The 23,184-nt window shown below is 34.8% G+C and overlaps 1 protein-coding gene across 3 annotated transcripts in view; it reads left to right on the top strand.

Annotated features, from left to right (window-relative positions):
- Positions 1–23,184, top strand: part of LOC101901723 (alpha-N-acetylgalactosaminidase) — a 488,470-nt gene that overhangs the window by 399,554 nt on the left and 65,732 nt on the right. Inside the window, exon 6 of one of the 3 annotated variants that reach the window (XR_009343395.1) lies at positions 8,368–8,627. The exons of the other annotated variants lie outside the window; for them this stretch is intronic. The gene's annotated coding sequence lies outside the window, so the exon portion shown is untranslated. The remainder of the gene's footprint in view (positions 1–8,367; positions 8,628–23,184) is intronic. 3 annotated transcript variants of the gene reach the window in all.

Below are 23,184 nucleotides of genomic sequence, written 5' to 3'. Positions count from 1 at the left end.
ATAAACAGGAGAATAGTGCCAAGTATCAGACTTATGTTGTTCATTTCTCCATAATCTTCCAATCGATGAGAATTATTTAGGTTCATCTGATTTATAAATTCCAGTGATAAAGTCTTCTGTTGCTTGGTGCTTTTTGTAGGTTGCACTAGGGCTGGTAGAGGCTTTAAACTTGATATCTGGTTGAACAGTTGAATTATAGTGGTGAATAACATACGAGCCGTTGAGCCATAATGTTGAGTCATCTATTAGTATTTAGTAGTACGTATTTAGTTAGTACGTGATCGTTGTTGGTTGTGGTGCAGGTTGAATGTTGGCTTTTGATCAAATTTGGAATACAACTAGTGTTTGTAATATCAATAATTTTATTGGTTTCGCAAATATTTAATGAATTATAAATTGTTTGTTACATTCAAAGATAAATTCAAATTCAATTTTCAATATTTCATCTCTATTTTTTATAGGTTTAATAATTTTTTTTTCGAACGTTCCCACGCCTCACATTCCCACCCCTGCCGACCGAGGGGGCGACCTCCCTTTACGGAGGGATCGCGTACACATCATGATACGCATCATAATGGGAATTCCGTAGGAAATTGAAAACCAGCTACAGAATCTAATTCATCAGCTAGTTTGTCAAATAATAAAACATGTATGTTAATTGTTTAAAAATTAAAATTATTCTAGATTTAATAACTTCTAAACTCATACAAAAATCTACATTACAATACACAGAATTAAAGTCAATACACATTTTACTAAGAGGTTCGCCCTAGGAAATCTGAAGGTATATTACCATTTAATATTTTTAGTACAAACATGGAGTTCAACATAATATGTCTGCTTTTAAGTGTAGGCAACCTAATTAATTTTAGCCTGCTAGCGTAAGAAGGCAAAACAAAATCACTATTCCAATGTAAACCTCGTAAGACAAATAGCAGAAATTGTTTTTGCACGGATTCTATTTTATCTGAGTATATTGCATATTGAGGATCCCATACAACAGGACCATATTCCAATATATAGGTCTAACAAGAGACGTAAATAACTGTTTTGTTATATATGGATCAGAAAATTCTTTGGCCCACCGTTTAACAAAACCTAAAACACCATTTGCTTTATTTACCATTGTTATTACATGGCTATTAAAATTTAATTTTGGATCCATCAAGAGGCCTAGATCGACAAATGAATCTACAGTTGATAATGAATGACCGTCAATATTATATTGTTATATCAGAGAAGAAGATGTGGAGAAGCACATATGCTTACATTTGCTTAAATTTAAGTCCATACAATTTAACCTGCACCATTTAAAAAGGCTATCTAAATCGTTTTGAAGTAAACTAGCTCGTTTATCACAATTATGGGAAATGAATAATTTAACATCATCTGCGTACATTAACAATTTCGAGTAATTTATGGAATTAGGTAAATCGTTGATAAATAAAAGAAAGAGGATCGGTCCAAGGTGACTTCCTTGCGGAACACCCGATGGAACGTTAATCGTTTTGCATAGATACCCTTCAAACAAAACTAGTTGTGATCTATCTTTTAAGTAAGATGATATCCATTTGACTAAGTTTGTGTTGAAACCCATATAATTTAATTTATATATTAGGAGTTCATGGTTAACCCTATCAAAAGCTTTACTAAAATCAGTATAAATTGTATCAGTTTGTTTACGCTGAACAAATCCTTTTATTACTGTTGACGTAAATTCTATAAGATTTGTTGTAGTTGAAAGACCACTACGAAAACCATGCTGATAGGGACTCAATATAGATTGAATTTTCTGTGAAATTACTGCAGTAATTAATTTTTCAAACAATTTTGGTATGGCACTTAATTTTGCAATTCCTCTATAATTTGACACATTAGTAAAACTACCAGACTTATGTAAAGGTATAATATAAGATTTTTTCCAGAAAGTAGGAAAGTGACCAAATTTAAGTGAATAATTTAACAATATAGTTAACGGAAGTGCTAATGTTTCTGAACTATATTTAAGAATTATATTAGGTATGCCATCCGGTCCTGGACATTTAATCGATTTTAAACTACGCAGACTATTGGACACATCCTGACGTTGTAGAAAAGACATACACATTTGATCAGCCTGTGATAATCTATAAGGATAAGACTCTTTAAGTTGGCAAGATGTACTGGAATAGGTTGTGGCAAAAAAATCTGCGAAACATTCAGCATAATCTGTGCCTGTGACAAATTCTTTATTGTTATATTTCAATACTGAGGTCTTTGAGGAAACTTTTTGTTTTAGATTAACAAAATCATAAAAAGATTTAGGATTGGATTTAAAATTATTTTTAATCTTGTCTAGGTAAAGATTATACAATCTACAAGACTCTAAAGTATATTTAGATCTAGCAACAGAGTAATTAGTGTAGTCTATTGTTAAGTCTGATTTTTTATATTTACGAAAAAGCTTATTTTTAGAGTTTTTTAAACTTGATAACTCAGAGGTTATCCATGGATATTTATTTGAATTTTTAACTCTAGTGGTTGGAACACATTCCAGTTTAAATCTATTTAAAATATCATAAAATTTATCAATTATATATTCTAAATCTTTATGATTGTTACACAGGCACACAGAAGCCCAATTTACGGAGGAAATGAGGGTATTAAATTTTCGAAAATTAGTTTTTTTGTAATTAAGGACAGTTTTAAATGAGTCGGACTGACTTTCTTCAATTACATAACTGTGAGTCATGGAGATATATATTGGAGGAATTCTGAATATATCAAAATGCTGTGTTATATTTACAAACGCCAAATCAAGAATTTTGCCGAGGGAATTTTTCACACTGTTTATTTGATAAAGATTTAAGTCACACAAACTATTTATAACATCAAATGTATACTGGGTACTGTTCATTTCGGATGGCAAAGGAATCAAAGCTTCAGAATCTGGCATTGGAAGCCACCTAATGGAGGGCATATTAAAATCACCAAGGAACAGAATGCGATCGGAATCTTTCATTTTTTCAGCGATTAAATTTATTGCTGATAAATGCTGATTATAAATGTCAAGTGAAGATGAAGGGGGAATATAAGAGCAAGTAACAAACAATTTAGATAGATAGATTTTTTCTTACAATTCTCCTCTTTAGTTGTAGGGACACTTATGATATAAATTATATTAAATCCTTCTGATGCTATTTTTACTCTCGAGAAATGTAGTAATTCGTCAATACTTTTAAACGGAATGTTTTCTTTGTCAAAAATTTTATTAAGTGTTTCAATTTCAATTGCTGACAATATGAATGAATTTACAACGTTTTCCTTAGCTAAATGAATCGCTAGTTCTATATTAACAATTTCTTCTTTCAAAATTTCTAATTTATATTTGAATTCAACATTTTTTTCATTTTCTTCGTTATTTTCGGATTTAATGATTTTTACAATTTCGTTAGACATGTTTGTTAATTGATTAATTTTTTCAATTGAAAACTTATTAATAATTATTGGATTATCATTGATCTTAAGAGTATTTTCAATTTTCTTTGAAATGATTTCAAAATCGTGGCGGTCTGGGCTACCAGCCAACCATTTCCAAGCTGTACCGAGAATCCTTATTTATCCTAGGTTTAATTCTAGCAATATGGGATTTTATTTGGGATAAGGTGAAGGATATGTATGGGATTAAGGGATGACGGCTGGTGTTTATAAAAATGTCTTTTTAAAATTTACGTATTATATTTTCATAATTCTGCAAATCGATGTTATGAATAATTTTAAATGATCCGGTTTGAATTTTTGCTAGTCCTGCATGAATTGTCATTAATTTAGAAATGGAATAGTTCAATATTTGGAAATCTGCTCTGCATAATGACAGCAGTAGTGGTACTCTGCAATATATTAAGCGAATTTAGTTAATGTTTTATGTGGCTTTTGTCACCCTCGGTTACTATGGTTGAATTTCTATTTTTCTTTACTATTTCTTCTTTATACCTTTCTGACAATTTTGTCCCTAGCCGCTTATTTATCTTAACGTAGACCTTTTGGCCTGGCCGGTTCGTTAACGAATACAATCGAGTGATTGTATTCGTTAACGTCCTTTTCTAAAAGTTCTTCAAAATCACGGCATACTCCTTCAGATTTAATCCATCTCAAAAGTTTGGCTAATGTTGAGTGGAACCTTTCGATTTGTCCATTAACTTCGCTCCTGTAAGGTGGGCAAGTAAATACATCAATCCCTAATTCGTCTTTCATCATAAACATTATTGACGTTTTTGGTACCCCATAAAAGAATAAGAGATCTCTAAGAGGTCTCCTTACATCTTCCGTAAATTTTCCTTTAAGTATACGGGCTTGAGCATATTTTGAAAATTTGTCTATGGATGTTAGCACTAATTTTTTGTCCGTTGAAAAGATATCCAAATGAAGGATTTGTCCTGGATAGGTGGGGATAGGTGTTTCATTAAGTTTTGGGTTGTTAGGGTGCCTTTCGTATTTATTTGCTCTGCAAATCGTGTATAGTTTCACAATCCTTTTTGTCTTGCCTAGCATTCCGGGGAAGTAGTATTTTTCTAACATGTGTATTTTATTTTCCTCGGCATTACGATGTGCCCTTTTATGGGTGTCTATTATAATATTTTCTTTGTCAGTTTCAGATTTAACATCGTCAACAACAACATTCTGGGAAAATAAAACTTTGTAATTTCTAAAATGAATGAGGTATATTTCCTGAATTTTGCCCATAATACATTCTGGTGCTTTTACACCATTTCTGATTGAAGGATTTAAATAACGCTTTAAAAATGTTGTCAAGTTTTCTAGTGTGAATTCTCGTTCGTTAATAATATGCCTGTGGTAACCTGGGAATATAATTTTAAATTGGTAGGATGGCTCATCACTAACTCATCAGAACTAAATTTGGTTCTTAAATACGTTTATTGGAATTTCTGTACTATTAATTAAATTTTTCTTACAGTCGGGGTAATATAGCATTACATCTCTAGATACCAAGGCATTTTTAAGATTGTCTATCGTTTTTTTCTCATTCTCTCCCAGGTATGTTACCATAAGGTCCTCTTAACATAGATGTGAGAGGTTTTGCGATATCTGCAAAACCATCGTCGAATCGTCGATAGTAATTGCATAGTCCTAAAAATGATCTCAATTGCCTAAGTGTCACAGGATATGGAATGTTGACAAGTGCATCAACCTTCTTCCTTATAGTTTTTATCCCTTCCCCAGAAACTACAAATCCTAAAAATTCTACTTCCTTTTTGAAGAATTCACATTTGTCCAACTGTTCGTGTTGTCCAAAAGATTTCTTCCACATTTTTTAAATGCGACTATTCGTCTTCGCTAAAAATAATCACGTAGTCGATGTAGACATAGCAGATCTTACCAATATAATCTCTCAATATATCGTCGAGTGCCCGTTGGAATATGGAGGGCGCCTTCTTTAATCAGAATGGCAACCTTGTAAATTCATATTTGCCGTTATTGACAGAGAACGCGGTTTTCTCGATATCTTCCTCTCTTAAAGGGATTTGATGAAATCCACTTTTTAGGTCAATAACTGAAAAGAACTTATTTCCCCCAAGCTTTGACAAAACTGCAGTAATCTCCGGAATTGGATACCTACCTGCAATTGTTATTGAGTTCAACTTCCTAAAGTCTACCACCACACGATATTTTTTTTGCCCTGATGCATCTTCCTTTTTTGGTGAACGAGAAGGTCTTATTATTCCATCCTTGAGTAGCTTACTAATTTCTTCGTCTACTATCCCTTTCAGTGCTGTTGGATATGGATAATTTCTGGTGTATGTCGGTGCGTTAGTTGAAGTCCGAATTTCGCCCTTAACCGAGTGGTATAAGTCAAACGCTCGTCTGGGTCAGCAAGAAGGTTCCTAAAAGTATCAACCATTCGTGAAAGTTGTACATTTTGATTTGGAGTCATATGTCCCATTCTCATTTCTATGTTATTAACGTTTTGAATCAAATATTGGTATATGGGTATTGTTACTTGATTTTGAAGTGTAAAGTAATTTTTAGATGAGTAAATCACAGCAGATAATTCGACAAGTGTGTTATTTCCCAAAATAGCGTCAAATGTACGTAAGCCTGGCAATATGTAAAATTTGGTATGGTGAGTGTCTATAACATTGCCCGATATTGCATTGGCAGAAAGAATTTCCAGATTCGGTTTTGGACCTTGTACGTGCTCTGATTTAATATAGATCTTATTACTACTAGTGTCTATTAAAATTTTGAGTTCTTTTACGTCCCTCGTTTTTATATTAAAATATGGAAACGAGGAACTATTAAACCAAAAAAATTCATAACGTCATTGAGTTCTTGTAAGGAATAACTTTCCGATTTATCATGTTCCTCTATCCTATAATCGCATGGATTAAGATAATCTTCTACATCGTTTTGGTTGACAATTTCTTCGTAATCTTCATTATAGTCAGCAGCGTCCGAGGTTGCTCAGAATGAGCTACATTCTGGTAAATCCTTAAAATCTGTATTTACTGAATTTGGTGTATCCGTTGTATTTAAATGAAAGTTGCGTTGAACTATGTTGACTAGTGTTTGAAAGCTTGCGGTTGCTGACCTTTTGAATGGAAAATTATTATATTGAGGATTATTTGCATAGTTAACGTGTCTCGTTTGCATGGATTGATCTACTTCCATGGGTTGAGGCTTATTATGTATTGTATCATATTGGTTATGTTGAACCGGATTTATTCGAGAACGATTATTATTAAAATGTTGTCTAAAAGCATGATTACTATTGGAGGCTTGTGGTGCCTCAAACCATGATGTTTTTTGAGACCGATGCGGAAACGGAGGTCTCGCTTGGAATTTGTTCTGTCCCTCAAAATTAACAAGTTCTGGATTGAATCCTTGTTTAGTTGTTGCATAGTTTCCGAAATTAATAGCCGTTCTCGTCTGACCAAAGACAAGGTTGGTTCTTATGTTCATATTATCCAATTTTAGGCAGATATGCAATGCTTGAGGCAGTTAATTGGGAGCAAAAATTGCTAATAATTTTGGTAACTGATCCCTAAGCCCTATAATAAATGTGTCCAAAGCTTTATCTCTGTATGCCTTCGTCATATTCGCAAGACTTTTGTCGTCATAATCTAGGCATGCTATTTTGTCTAGGATTAAAGAAAGGTGCTGGTACACAGCACGACAAAACTGAGTAACCGTCATACTGTTTTGTCTCAAGGAACTCATTTGGAATTCTAGTATACTTAGTATTCCAGTGCGGTATCAGCGTCACCAATAACTTTCAATCTAATGGTATGTAGGATGGCAAAATACCTACTAGTACCTTTTATAGAATCAAAAAGTTCTAGTATTCTATCGACTGACTTACGCCATGAATTAAACTCTCCTGGTCTACCACTGGATTCTCTTAAACTTTTAACTATATCTGGAATCGAGTCCAGTTGCTTAATATTGACTTGTGTTATAGGCTGATCGCCCATTTCCTCTGTGCTGTCTAGTGGAAAGAAACTTCTCATAATTTTAATCGCATCATCTTTTTGTGTTTGAGTTAATCCTAAACAAGTTGAAGACGTTCCTAAGTCTAACCCTTTTCTTAATCTTTCGGCTATGTTGTCTACTTCCGTCATTTTGGTAGATTTAACATGGATGTTAGTAGGAATGAGAGGATTAGTTGTTCAAATAAATTTAATTTTAATAAGTACTAAAATTTAACGGCAATATTATACTATAAGCTTACTTTAATAACGTTAACATATTCATTTCGTTTTCCTTCGGTGTTTGCTGGCTCGTTCTGTTGATGATTATTCGCCGTATGCTGCTTTACATTATGTTACGTTTTGTAGACTTCTTTGTAAATTTCTATAGTTCCTCAGTTTTTATTTTGATATCTTGATAATAGTTTCATTTTCATTATTTTTTTTCTTTTACACTTTTTGCATTTAGTTTATGTTCACATACAATTTTTTCCTTTAATTGATCGTCACAGTTCAATAACATTCTATTTTGCCATATATTCTAAATGTGTATTTCATGTATTTTTTGTTTCATTACTATTCATCGAATTTCACTTTTAATTTTAAACTTCGTTCCTTTTATTTTCTTTATTTCTTGTCAAAATTATTTTTTTTCTTCTGTTTTTAAAACTTATTTCAATTTGTTTATTTCTAGTTTATTTTTTGTTTCATTGCTTTTTGTTTAATTTAACTTTAACTTTTTTTATTTTATAACCCGATTTTTTATTTTCTTATTAATTATCAGCTCAAATTATTTCATTTCCTTTTTTTTCAAAATTTATTTCAATTTATTTATTTCCACTTATTTAAAAGTTGATTGTCATTTATATATTTTTTCATTTATTTATAAAACTAAATTCAGTTCGCGTACCAAGGCTGCTGGCTATAAAAGGCCTGACGTGGACATACGACGTGGACATACATAGGCATTGTTTGTCTTAAGCCATTACCATATTCAAATTCGAAACGGTGAATAATGTAGCTAAAATCATCAAAATATCGTATATAAGGAGGTGCCGTTAAATTGGAGCTGTGCGAAGACCTGGACCAGCATAGACAATTTTCTGTCACAGGCTGTAGCATCCATTACGAACTTCAAATACCACATCTCAAACAATTTCGGTGGGTATTGTACCTAAAATCGTCAAAATACCGAATATAGGGAGGTACTGATATATGGAGCCTATACGAAGACCTGGACCTGCATATACAATTTTCTGTCACAGACTGTAGTTCCCATAACGAACTTCAAATACCAATTTTGAAACAATTCCGGTGAATAATGTAGCTAAAATCATCAAAATATCGAATATAGGGAGGTACCGTTATATGCGGGCTATATGAAGACGTGGACTTGCACAGACAATTTTCTGTCTTAAGGTGTAGTATCCACTTTGAACTTCAAATACCAAATTTGAAACAATTCCCGTGAAAAATGTCGCTAAAATCATCAAAATACCGAATATCGGGAGGTACCGTTATATGGGGGCTATACGAAGACGTGGACCTACATGGCCCATTTACGAACTTAGCCTGCGTACTGGAAAAATAAATATGTGTGCAAAAATTTTAGCCATCTATCTCAATTCATACGAAAGATAGCGTGATTGCAACAGACAGACAGACAGACGGACATTTTTTTACATTATTTTTATGTAGTAAAGAAAGTATAAAACCGCAAGAGAAAGTGATTTAAAAAGAACAATAAAAAGAAAAAAACAAAGCAGAGAACTAGATCAAAGTACATTCACCGCAAATCAGTCATATTTCGAATTAATTTTTAAAATATTTTTACATCATTATTTTCAAAACTTTTTTTACACTGATAACTATCTGTATTCGATAACTATCGTGAACAACGTATGACTTTGAAATGTTCGTTACTGAAGTAGAATCTAATATTCTATAATAGTTTAAAAGCATTTATTCCAAACGACGAATTTTATTTTTCAATTAACCTCCGTGTTTTGTGATTTCACCCCTTTGTGCGTTGTTTGGGGGCCATACAAAAACGGGAACCTATATTTAAAAATTTTACACTAAAATGTTTTTAAATATTGTGAGTCTTATATACCAAATTTGTAAAAATTCCGTGGGTAAATGTGACTAGGATTGTAAAAATACTGAATATCGGTGTGTGCCGTTATATGGAAACTGGAGGCCAATATGGACAATATATTGACACCTGTTTTAGAACCCATTACGAACTACAATTACCAAATTTTACTAAAATACTTAACTCGTCAAAGTACCGAATGTCCGATAACGAACGGACGTTATGTATGCGATGTAGGAAAACGTGGACCTACATAACATTTTTTAGTACAGGAGCTAGAACCCATTACGAACAACAAATACTATTTTTGGACAAACGCGGGGAAAAATGTGGCTAAATCTATCAGAATACCGAATCTATCAGAGTACCTTTATATGGGGACCATGGAAAAAAGTGGACAGCTAAGTCTTAATATCAAATTTAGAACAATTCCGTGGGAAAATGTGGCGAATATCATCAAAAAGACAAGTGAAGTTAGATATTATTTTGATCGCAGAGGATCTCCTTGCCAGTTACTAATGCATTAATACTAATTTCCAAGTGGAGAGTAATATGGTATGCATCAAGCTAGCAAAGTATCAACAACCGTCGGACTTCACTTTTCACACAGAGGGAGGGTGTAGAGGAGATGCCAGTGATGTCATATGCATCTGTGATTGGCCGAGCTCGGGAAGTTGATGGGTAAAGTATATAGCTTATAACTTATCCTTGAAAAGGTGGAGAGTTTAAAAGTAAATCTGGGCATAAAATGTTCAATGAAATTGTACGATTTATATTTAAGTGCTATAGGAGAAATTGTAAATGTCCTACTGGCAGTCCATTTGGCTAAAGTTATTTTCTCGTCCATTAAAATACAAAATAAAAACAAAATTTTATAATATTGCTTTCAGTAGCATCAAGTTGTATCACACTTTTCTCAAGAATAAAATGGAAGGTATACTAAAACTAATGAAGATAATTAAAAAAAATGCAGAGACAATTTTCTGTAATAGGTTGTAGTATCCATTACGAATTTGAAATAGGAAACTTAAACTTCGGTGAAAAATGTCGCTAACATCATCAAAATACCGAATATCGGGAGGTATGGTTATATGGAGGCTATAAGAAGGCGTGGACCTGAATACTGTAGACTGTAATACCCATTGCGAGTTTTCAATACAAAATTTGAAACAATTCCAGCCTATAATGTTTCTCAAATCATAAAAATAAAGAATATTGAGAGGTTCCGTTATATAGGGGCAATACGAATACGTGGGAATGCACAAGCAATTTTTTTTCATAGATTGTAGTATCCATTACGAACCTAAAATATGAAATTTGAAAAAATTCCACTAAATGACGTCTCTAAAATCATCGACATACCTAATATTGGAATGTACCGTTATATGGGAGGTGTACGCACACGTGGACCAACATGGTTCATTTACGAACTTAACCTACCTACTGGCAAAATACACATGTGTGCAACATTTTAGCCTTCTATTCCAATTCGTTCGAAAGATAGCGTGATAACAACAGACAGACTGGCATCGCTAAATCGAAGATTTTACGCTGATCAAGAATATATACTATGTTGGGTCTGACATGAGTATTTTGAGGAGTTACATAGAGGGCATAAAAATTGGAAGGAAATTTAAAAAATATATTTTGAATATGTTCCCCTTTGTAAACAAGTTGAAAAGCAGCTATGTTCGGCCAGGCAGAACGTTTAATGTCCTCCACCATTTTGAAGTAACTTGATAAATTTCCAAAAAACAGCTCAGTCGAAAAGTACCACTCAAAGGAAAACCAGTATATGGGGGCTATACGAAGGCGTGGTCCTGCATATACAATATCGGAAGTTACCGTTGTGTGGGGGATAGAATTTTAGGCTATTGTATTGAAAAATTTGGCTAAAATCATGGAAATACCGAATATCGAGGTTACCGTTATATGGGGGCTATATGATATTTTGGCCTAAATTATTATTTCGATGAGTTACAAACGGACTTAATATACCCACCATTGTATGTATGGTGGAGGGTATTAAAGACAATATTTGGACTTAAAGACAATTATAACATTTATGTGTCCCCAAATATTTGTGAAGCCATATGGTAGGTTTGATGTTAACGATTCTAAATGCATTCCAAAGCTGCTCAAAAGCGTACATTAGACCATCAATGATAGGAGATTAAATAACAATGTTGTAATACCCAACCAATATATCTGCGAAATAATAACAAACAACTAACGATTCAATGGTCCAGACCTACAACAAAATGCACAAATCTTATCTGATCTCAGGTTTGAAAACTCTGCCTGCATCAGCTCAAACACGAAACCCCACTGGAAAAATAGAAAATATTCTCACTAGAGCTTGTTAAGCAAATGGACCTGAATAACACATTATTGCACGCTTTGAAAACGCAAAACCAGTAAAGAAAGTCTTAAAATCGGGCGGGGCCGACTTTATGCTACCCTACACCACTTTGCTAATTTAGTAGAGCTGCGCATAACAATTAAAAGTCTTTATGGGAGAATTCAATCATACACGCTATGATTATAATTATAATTTAAAGTTCAAAGGACTAAATATGCCGAAGCATTTGTATCTTTTAAATTCGGACTTGTATTGCCCATTTGGTGCACAATTAATTTTAAATCGGATAAAGATATATATGGGAGCTATATCCAAATCGTAACCCATCTCGATAAAATTTGACAAAGATATTTCTGAGCTGTATTTGATATATTTCCCTGAATATCGTTGTTACGGAGTGCATATTATGACTGTGGGTAACAAGTATATCAAATCGGATGAAAGTATATATGGGAGCTATAGCTATATCTGAACCGATCTTCACCAAATTTAACATTCTACCTTCTAGGCTCAATTCGGTCGTAAGTGCCAAATTTCATCCAATTTGGGCAAATATTAGACGTTTGGTGCACAATCAAAGGTAAATCGGACGAAGTTATATATGGAAGCTATATCCAAATCTGAACCGATCTCTATAAAATTTAGCAAATGTATTTCTGAGCTGTATTTGATATATTTCCCCAAATATGGTTGTTACAGAGTGCATATTACGGCTGCGGAGGACAAAAACAACAAATCGGATGAACAATATATATGGGAGCTATAGCTATATCTAAACCGATTTCGATCAAATTTAGCATACTTATTTTTAGGTCCAATCTGATCGTACATGCAAAATTCCATACTATTCGGACTGATTCTACACGTTTGGTGTACAATAAAAGGCAAATCGGACGAAGATATATATGGGAGCTTTATCTACATTTTGACCGATTATCTCCAATTTCAATAGGGTTCGTCCTTGGGCCAAACAAATGATTTGTGCAAAATTTTATCTGGATAGGGCAATAAATGCGAACTATACTTTGTTTACAAAAATACATAGACAGACGGACGGACGGACATGCATAAATCGACTCAGAATGTGATTCTATGCAGATCATCAAAAGGAACTATGGGTCTATCTCGTTTCCTTTTGCCTGTTACAAACAAATGCACAAGACATAATACCCTGACCACCTTGTGGTCTAATTCTTGACATCGTCCCCTCTAAAAAATAACATTCACAAATAGGGAAGTTCGACATACTAGTAAGTATCACAGCAAAGATCAAAATGTTAAAACCCACATTTGATGAAAAATAGAAGTATCCCCATAGTAAAAAAAGGGCCACAGTGGGGCAACCTGTAACAAATAAACGTTTATATAAGTAATTTATTTTAAACTGATTATACCAACTATGACCGTTATTGATTACTTTATAGCGATTTGGATTTGCTTTAGAGTGACTCTCATTTGTAATCGAATGGAATTTTGAATAACACACATTTAATCGGAAAGAATCGATTTTTTATGTTGTATGTGAACTATATGTACCAGAGCAAGATCTATATCTGAACCGATTTGCACCACATTTAACGTGTTTGCTTCTTTGCTAAATTCGATCGAATGTGCCAATGACAGGCAAGCGCAACATAAAACATTAAACTTCAATCAATATATTTCATCAGATTTGGAACAAAATCCAGACTTAATAAAAGGTATAATTAAGTAAAAAGTTGTTATTTGCAATTTTAATATATAATATATAATTTTAATATATAATATATAGACAATGACCGCTCAGTATTTGCAAAAACCATTAAGAATTCTTTTAATTTATACATGTGAACATGTACACGAACGACCATTCTTTAAAATACCGAATATCGGGAGGTACTGTTATACCAACATAACACTAACCATCGTATACACAATACAAATCGTTCTGCCAAATTTTAAAGCTCTACGTCTTATAATGTGTATCATGATTTCAACAGACAGACGATTTTTCTCCATTTTGACTTACTTTTTTCTAATGTACATTTGTAGTGTTTTTTATATTTTACTTTTTTTCTAATGTACATTTGTAGTGTTTTTTATATTTTACTAGCTGGGCCGGTCCGCGTTGCCGGCCCGTATTTTTTCTCTATTATGCATATTTGTCAAAGCATAACTATTCCAGATATGACTGATATAAGTATTCACGTACTGGTCGATTAAAAGTGTTTTAAAATACCTGTACCCATATTTAAGCCGTGGGCTTCAATATTTAAACCGTGGACTTCAAATGTGTGGATGTGCTATACAAATCCATTAAAAAGTATGTATCAATCTTATCCCCATGTAAGGCATCAAATTAATTTTTAGTATGGTAAAAATTTTAGAAAAATTTTCATGTCAAATGAGCAGCAATTTGGAATTTAGTGTATTTTGTACACCTCATAATTGAGGGCCGAATGATTTAAGAATAGCCAAAGTTAATTACTTTTTTAAAACCATTAGCTCCTTAGAGTCCTTATAAGTCCCCCTAACCATGCCGGCCTCCTTCCCGTCAAAAGGTGGATTTTGCTTAAGATTTCCACTTCAAATATACATTTTAGCCAAATCCTTTGAAATAAGGTAAAATCAAGAGGTACCTTAATATGGGCACTACTCCGTAACATCGACCTACATTGAAAACTTTCTTCTACCCCTTGTAATCCAATATGACAAATAGAGGACAAATAAAAAATATAGCTATTTTACACCCATTACCGAAAGATGGGAATTAATTTTATTTGCCATTCAAATTGTAAGTTGGAGACCCCATAAGGTCCATATTTTTCATCATAGTATAATTCAATGACGTGCTACTTTCTTATATTTGTAATTTGATCATGTTTTCACAATTTATTTCATATAGATGTACATTCCAAATCTACGTTCCCAACCAATATTCTCTTGGGGGTTACAAATTCAATAGAATAATTTTTTTTCTTTTCTAACCACACATTAGATGTAAAAGTGGACTTGGGGATACTCCAATATGGGGACTTTACTTAAATAAATTCCTATGTGGCAATTATCTGTATGATGGTTCCCTAACCCAAGGTAGCATATCTACAATTGTTTAGCCAAATCAATTGAGGAATGTGGTCAAGACCAATATGGGCCTTAATCCAAAAATTTCAAATTTTATGCGAAGAGGTTCTCTACCCTCTTAGAAACAAAGATGCCAAATAAGGGCCAAAAAAATGAAAAAAGTGGCTAAGACCCCAAAAAAGCTTAAATCATACGATGGTTATATAAATATGAAATCGGGTTGTACCCTTATCCGTGAATTACGATCGATATCATGACCTGCAAAGCGATTTAAGGTATCTTGAATGTTTGGGAAGAATTGCTGGAAGGATAGAAATCCATTTCTTACTAAGAGTTCCATTCGCTCTACTATGTTCCACCCTTTATATTTGGTATTTTACTGATTGTACTCCCAAAGAATTTTGCATTTTGAACACTCATTGGACGGATTATTGTCACTTGAAAGAAGTAGGACCACGCTTTGAAATGAACCCCATTAGGCTTTTTCGGTAATATTTGTTTGTTTAAATGTGATCGCATCTTCCAGCTGAACCACGATGTCGGCCCTGGAGTGAAAAGGTAGATGTCAGTTAACATCGTATTTCGCACTTATTTCATTTTTTTTTTTTTTTGGTGAAAAATTGTATATAGTGAAAAATTATTCTTTAGTTTGTTCACAAAAAATCCACTGAATTCCATATGACAATACAAATTGAAAAAAATTGACAAAAGAAGAATAACAAATTGAAAAAATCTTCAACGTGTTCGCTGATTTCTTACAGCAAATGTTTAAAGATCCTTACAAAGTTTGTCAATAGAATGTACTATTATTTTAAAATTCTATTCCATTGAACATTTTTTCTAAATTTTTTCTCGATTTGAGAATTTTTGCAATGAGATCTCTTTTTTCGTGATTTTTTAGCGATTTTGAAAAAGTAATTATCTTTTAACTTCGGTGTGAAATTTTCAGAATAGTGCCCATATTGGTCTTAACCACATGCATCAATTGATTTGGCTAGAAAATTGTATTTATAGGAATTTATTTAAGTAAAGTCCCAACATTGGAGTATCCCTAAGTCCACTTTCACATCGAATGTGTGGTCAGAAAAGAAAATTTTGTATTCTATTGAATTTGTAACCCCAAGAGAATATTAGTTGGAAACGTAGATTTGGGATGTACATCTAAATGAAATAAATTGTGAAAACATGAACAAATTACAAATATAAGAAAGTAGCACGGGACCGAATATTTGTTGAATCGTCATTGAATTATACTATGATGAAAAATATGGACTTTATGTGGTCTCCAACTTACAATTTAAATGGCAAATAAAATTAATACCCATCTTACGATAATGGGTGTTGTTTGAAAGACTCAAACATGTGTGTGGAAATGGAATTGGTGTTTCACACGCTTATCTAAATATTATTTAGTTTTTAGTTTACTTTATGCTAAGTACTTACATTCTTATCAACATAGAATTTACTCTTCAGTTTAGTGATAATTTTGTATTGAACTATTTACGTACGACTATGTTTAATAGTTTTTGTAAATTATAATCTACCCAACGCTGTGTTTGCTTGCTGCATAAGGTAATGAGCATGTAATAAAGGTTTTATGACCCCCACAAGAGATATGCAGGCAAGACAATGTACGCAAGATGAGTCGCGTTGGTCTGTCACCAATTTATATGTATTCTTGAATAGAAAGTAAGGGTTGCTAGATAGTGTGTAAGGTTAAGAATTATTTTGTAAGCTAGCACTTAAGATGGAATTATGAAAAAATAAATTCAGTGTCGAATCAAGCATCATACGAGCATTTTCATTCTCTTCCCAAACATTTGGTCCATCGAGCGCGCACTTGGCGAAAGTGAAGGAACTAGCAAACATCAAAAATCGAATCAACAACAATCAAAAACGATTTAACATTAGGAACAAACAACTTTAACAACATCAACATCAAGTGTGGTAACAGCAGTGAAACAACTCACCAACCACAATATAACAATCTACAAAACACAACAACAACATTGATCAACATTCGCAAACAAAAAAAAAAGAAAACAAATCTACAAAAAATTAAACATCGATTTTTAAAAGGACATATCAAAATGCCTAGTTGCCAAGAAATTTACTCTCAACAACACACAATCTTCAAAGTGTTAGATGCTATGTTGCAGACGGCGCGAGGTAGGAAATATCGCAGTAATACCATACCAGACATGCGTAAGAAGGTGGTAGAACAATGGGAAACATTCTGCAGAAATGATGAGGCAGTCAAAAAAAGGGACGATAAGAGTGAAAATGACCCGTATTATAAGGAGAAAGCGTATGAAATTGCACATAACATGAAAGAGGACATATGGAAGATTTTAAATGATGCAGAAGCAGAAGAATCCCACACCGTTAAAATAAGTCCACGACAAGGAGATTTAAGTCCACAAGAACATAGCTTAAATACACCACAGTTATCATTCAAATGAATGGAAATTGGTGAAGTGTCAAATGAAAATCACAACAAACTAGCAAGATCAAGAAAAGAAAATCGACTTAATTCTAACGTAGCAGAATTAAATTCTATGATAAAGCTGGTCGAAACCAAGAAAGACAAGATATATTTAACAAAACTGCTTGAGAGACTGGAAGTCCAGATGAACACACTGCTCGACATTCGATCAGAAATGGCGAGAGAAGGTGCAGGAAATGACTTTACGGAAGATCGGTGGGAGCAGTCCGGAAAAGATTTCAACAAAGCTCAGATGCAAATAACAGAATTGTTGACATCTTTAGAAGCGGCAGAAAGAAAATCCGTAATGGTCGAAAAAATAAAAATTCCAGAGTTTAGTGGACGTCGTGAAGATTGGAACTCATTTTATGAATTATTCCGCACATTAGTGCACGAAGATAAAAATGCCTCAGATCAAGAGAAGCTGTTTCGTCTAAGGTCAGCTTTGAAGGGGGATGCACTGTAGATTATTCAAAACATGCCGTTAACCAGTTCAGCATATGAAGGGGCTTTGGAAGCATTGCGTAAAAGGTATCACAGTATCAAGAAGTTATTGGATACAGCTATAGAGAGCATTGAGGGTATCAAATCCATGAATTTGAAACTAGGAGATGCATACCCAATTCTGGCACACATAATAGTGCGCAAATTGGATAAAGAGACTCTTTTACAATATGAACAGACAATACAAAAGTCTACGGAAATTCAAGATATCAACGACGTTCTAAAATTCTTGGAGCAAAGATATCAAACTTTGAATTCAGTTTGGTCTATAGATGATGGAGATAAGCAGAGATTCAAGCGACAATACAATTTTAAAGAGGCAGCAACAAACAGCGAAGCAAATCAAACAAAATGCGGTTATTGCAAAAGTTTTGGGCACAAGATTCACCAATGTCAGCAGTATAAAACATTAACAGTGAAGGAGAGGATTGATTGGGTAAGACGGAACGAGCTGTGCACTAACTGTTTAAATCATAAGGCAACAAGAAGATGCTTTAGCAAAACGAATTGATTTATGTGTAATGGCAGACATCATACCAGCCTTCATATTGAAAAATCGGCTTCAGGAGGCAACAAAGGAAAATCAACATTTACCACAATTAAAGAAATGCATTATGCATTGCGTATTAATTGCAACAGCACAGATACGAGTAAAATCGAAGCAAAACGAATGCATCACCTTGCGAGCATTTATCGATCCTTGTGCTCAGGCGTCTTCAATCAGCGAGGAAGCCGTACAGATATTGCAGTTGCCAAAGCAAAGAACAGATGTAACACTGCATGGACTTGGAGGAGCAGTCGTCGGTAAAGCAAAATCGAAAGTTATTATCGAAGTGAAACCCAGATTTTTAAGTGATTTCGCTGTGAATATAGAGGCAGTCGTACTTCCTGAGTTAGCTTCAGTTCAGCAGGATCCAACGTGTAAATACGATATAGATAAATGGGAAAAAATGGATACTGTCGGGGCCGACTACGGAAAAAAAGGGAAGCAGCAAGAAAATTGTAGCAACTACTACACTGGAGATATTTTGGGAGATAGAGGAGGTGAGCGACAATCAAGCAGTGACAGAGGATGACTTTTGTATGTCAAATTATGGCTCAACAACATCGTTAGCGAATGTTGTTTCCCTTCAGGAAAGACGTTGAATTAGGAGATTCACATAAAAGAGCTATGGCAAGATTTTTGAACATTGAAAAAAAAAATATGCGCCAACCCTGAACTAAAAATGGAATACCAACAGTTTATGGAAGAATATATTAGTATGGGGCATATGGAACGAGTAGAGCCGGAAATACGGGGAAAATACTACCTTCCCCATCAAGCTGTCATCAGAGAAAGCAGTATAACTACAAAAGTAAGAGTGGCGTTTGATGCGTCTTCCAAGACATCAAATGGAAGAAGCTTGAACGATATTCTCTACGCTGGGCCAAGATTGCAGAGAGATATTTTTGATATCCTTACAAAATGGCGGAAACATCAGTTCGTCATAAGTGCAGACGTGGAAAAAATGTACCGACAAATTTGGGTACATAAAGATGACCAAGAATACCAATATGTGTTGTGGAGATCCAGCAGCGAAAGCCCAGTAGAACAATACAGATTAACGACAGTGATGTACGGTACGGCATGTGCGCCGTTTTTGGCGTTAAAGACGCTTGACGAAATTGGATCTCAATGTGAAGATAAAGACATTGGCGCTATTATCCAAAATGATTTCTACATGGAAGTTTTGTTAACCGGAGCAGATTCTATTTTAAGATGTAAAGAATTACAGGAGAAAATAAATAAACATCTAGCAAAATATGGATTTAAGCTACGAAAATGGATTTCGAACGATAGTGATGTCCAAAAAAACATAGACGCTAAAAGAGAGAATGATGCACTTCACATAGAAGAAGATGATTGCCTTAAAACGTTGGGGCTGAAATGGTATCCAGCATGTGACACATTTGGATTTACAACGCAACTTTACAATGAACAACGGATAACCAAGCGGAAAGCCCTGTCCTATTTGGCCAAAATCTTCGATCCATTAGGATGGCTAACGCCAATAACAATAACGTCGAAGCTTTTTATTCAACAACTATGGGTAATGGATATTGGAACAATAACGGCGAAGCTTTTTATTCAACAACTATGGGTAATGCATATTGGATGGGATAATCTACTAATAGAGGAGCTGAATAAACAATGGAGAGGGTTCACGAGTAAGCTGACCTCACTAATTTCGATTCGAATACCTCGATGGTTGCACGTATCCAGCCCAACTGAAGCACAATTGCATGGATTCGCGGATGCATCGGAAAAGGCTTTTGTAGCCGTAGTTTATGTTAAAGTGAATGGAGTTGTTCATCTAGTAGCAGCTAAAAGCAAAGTCAATCCCATTAAAAATAGGAAGACGTTACCAAAACTAGAGTTGTGTGTGGCGAATTTATTAGCGAAACTTATGACAAAGGTTATGAAAATTTTGTCAATAGAAGCAAATGTATTTATGTGGAGTGATTTGTCGATAGCGCTGTTATGGATCCGTAATAGTTCCAGTAAAGATCGATTTATAAGGACAAGAGTGAAGGAGATTCGACAATGGGTACCAGCAGCCAAATGGCAATATGTAAAATCAAAGGAAAATCCGGCAGACATGGGATCCAGAGGGATATCAGCAGTCAAGTTACCAGAGAATAATCTCTGGTGGAATGGTCCGTCGTGGTTAATGCGAGATGAAGAGAGCTGGGGTACAAAGGAACCTGTGTACGTCAATGTGGCCGTTACAAATGCGAACAGCGGTCCCAACTATTTCAATCATATGGTAAAAGATTATTCATCGTTTACACGACTTAAGCGAGTGATAGCGTATGTGCTCAGATATATCGCAAAGCTACGCGGAAAAAACTTGCCAGATTACTTGACTGTGGAAGAATTACGAGCTGCGGAAATGTTTTTAATAAAAGGCCATCAACAACAAGAATTTCCAGAAATTGTCACGAGACTAAGAAATAATACGCCGATTGATCACAAACACAAGCTGGCTTCATTAAAACCCTTTTTAGACGAGAATGACGTGTTGAGAGTTGGAGGTCGATTACAGTTAGCTTCGCTGGCGTATAATCATAAACATCCTATAATACTCAATAAATCAGACCTGAGTGATCTAATTATCAAGGACGCACATGTGAAAACGCTCCATGGTGGAAATCGGATAGTGAAACATTTGCTAAAAAGAAAATTTTGGATTATTGGGTTGAAAAACAACGTAAAACGGCTGAATCGGGGTTGCGTCAAATGTATACGATATAAACGAGAAAATCAATGCCATCTAATGGGAATGTTACCAGAATATAGAGTTAATGTATCAGCACCGTTTACACATTGTTGTGTGGACTATGCAGGACCAATATACATGAAATGTTCAAATGGCAGAAGTCAGAAAACATATAAAGGATACATTGCGGTATTTATTTGCATGACAACAAAGGCAATTCATTTGGAACCGGTTAGCAGTTTGACGTCAGAAGCATTTCTGGCAGCCCTAAAGAGCTTGTTTGCCAGAAGAGGTAAAAGTAGTCATATATATTCTGACAACGGCACAAACTTTGTTGGAACATTTAAACATTTGGATAGAGATTTAAAGGCCGCCATGAAGAAGAATAACGCACTAGCACCTATATTAGCAACAGAAGGAGTGCAGTGGCATTTTATTCCCCCGGCAAGTCCCCACTTCGGAGGAATATGGGAAGCGGCGGTTAAATCAATGAAATACCATTTACGAAGAGTTATTGGTGAGAGTAAATTGACATTTGAAGAAATGTCTACGCTTTTATATCAGATCGAGGCCGTGTTAAATTCGAGGCCGCTTTATAACATGGATGATAATGCTGGCGAGGTGGAAGTCCTCACACCTGGACATTTTCTAATCGGAAGGCCCTTGATAAGCTATCCAGAAACGAGCGACGAACACAACATTACAACCCTAGATCGTTGGAAGCAAGTGCAGAAAATGAAAAATTGTTTTTGGAAGCAATGGAAATCAAACTATCTAGAAACACTCCAACAACGGTACAAGTGGAAAACCCAAAAGAAGAATATACAGAGGGGACAAGTGGTGATAGTTAAGAATGAGGAAACACATCCTGGACGATGGCCGTTAGGTAAATTCGAAGATGTCCATCCAGGACCGGATAGGTTAGTAAGAGTCGCCACTTTAAAAACCCAAGCAGGGTTGATAAAGAGATCCGTGAACAAGTTGTGCCCATTAGAAGGCGTAAAAACTGATGAAAAACATGACAGCTCCAGTGGAAAGAGAACCGGCAATCTGGCAGGCTACTTAGTGCTTTTGCTTCTTGCTTTAACTCAAGTAAAACCTACGGTCGCTGACAGCTTAACCAATATCACAGAGCTGCAGGAGTCAACCGCACTATATTTGGACCAGGTTGGATAAGTGAATGTTGTAGCCTCGAAATGGAACATGATCATAGTTTTTAATATGCTTCCATTCTTTGAATCCATGGAGAACTGCGAGACCGTGTTAAAAACGATGATGCCACTATGCGTAAAGTTGCAGATATTCGAGCCGCAGTGCGACAATATTCTAAGAACTATGGAGAGGCAGGTTCGGAGTCTACAAGACACTAACGAGTTCTTGTTCTCGAGAACTAGTAGGAGGCCCAAACGAGCGCCATTAGAGTTCATCGGGTCACTCCAGCACGTCCTATTCGGAACTATGGATGCGGAAGATCGGAAAAAATAGAAGAAAGCTTGCAAAACTTATTGGAAAATCAATATAACCTGAAGTTTATGATGCAAAAACAAACATCGGTCGTAGAATCTACGGTTAATATTCTGCGCTCTACTATGGAAGATGTAAATTCCAACTTCAAGAAGATACAGGATCAGATGAACAACATAACGGCAGCTACGGAAGAATCATACTTCGTTTATAGAGAGTCGATTCGGTTTTTCATGGTAACCAAAGATTTGGACGCAATAATTCGCGAGAACGAAAGAGTACAGTCGAGTATGATAAACCTGCTTATTGACATTAACCATGGGAAGCTCAATCCAGCCTTGATTACGCCGTTACAACTTCAGGAAGAAATGACCAAGATAAGAGATCACATGCCTGAACACCTCAAATTTCCTGGAAAAAAGTATGATCAAATTAGAGCGGTATACAAACTTCTTACTGCTAAGGCAGCATTAATTGAGGACCGA

The sequence above is a fragment of the Musca domestica genome, unplaced genomic scaffold (genome assembly GCF_030504385.1).
Source record: "Musca domestica strain aabys unplaced genomic scaffold, Musca_domestica.polishedcontigs.V.1.1 5, whole genome shotgun sequence".
In the NCBI taxonomy this organism is placed as follows: Eukaryota; Metazoa; Arthropoda; class Insecta; order Diptera; family Muscidae; genus Musca; species Musca domestica.
The sequence above is the reverse complement of the archived record's forward strand: the minus strand, read 5'-3'. Positions and strand labels throughout refer to the sequence as shown.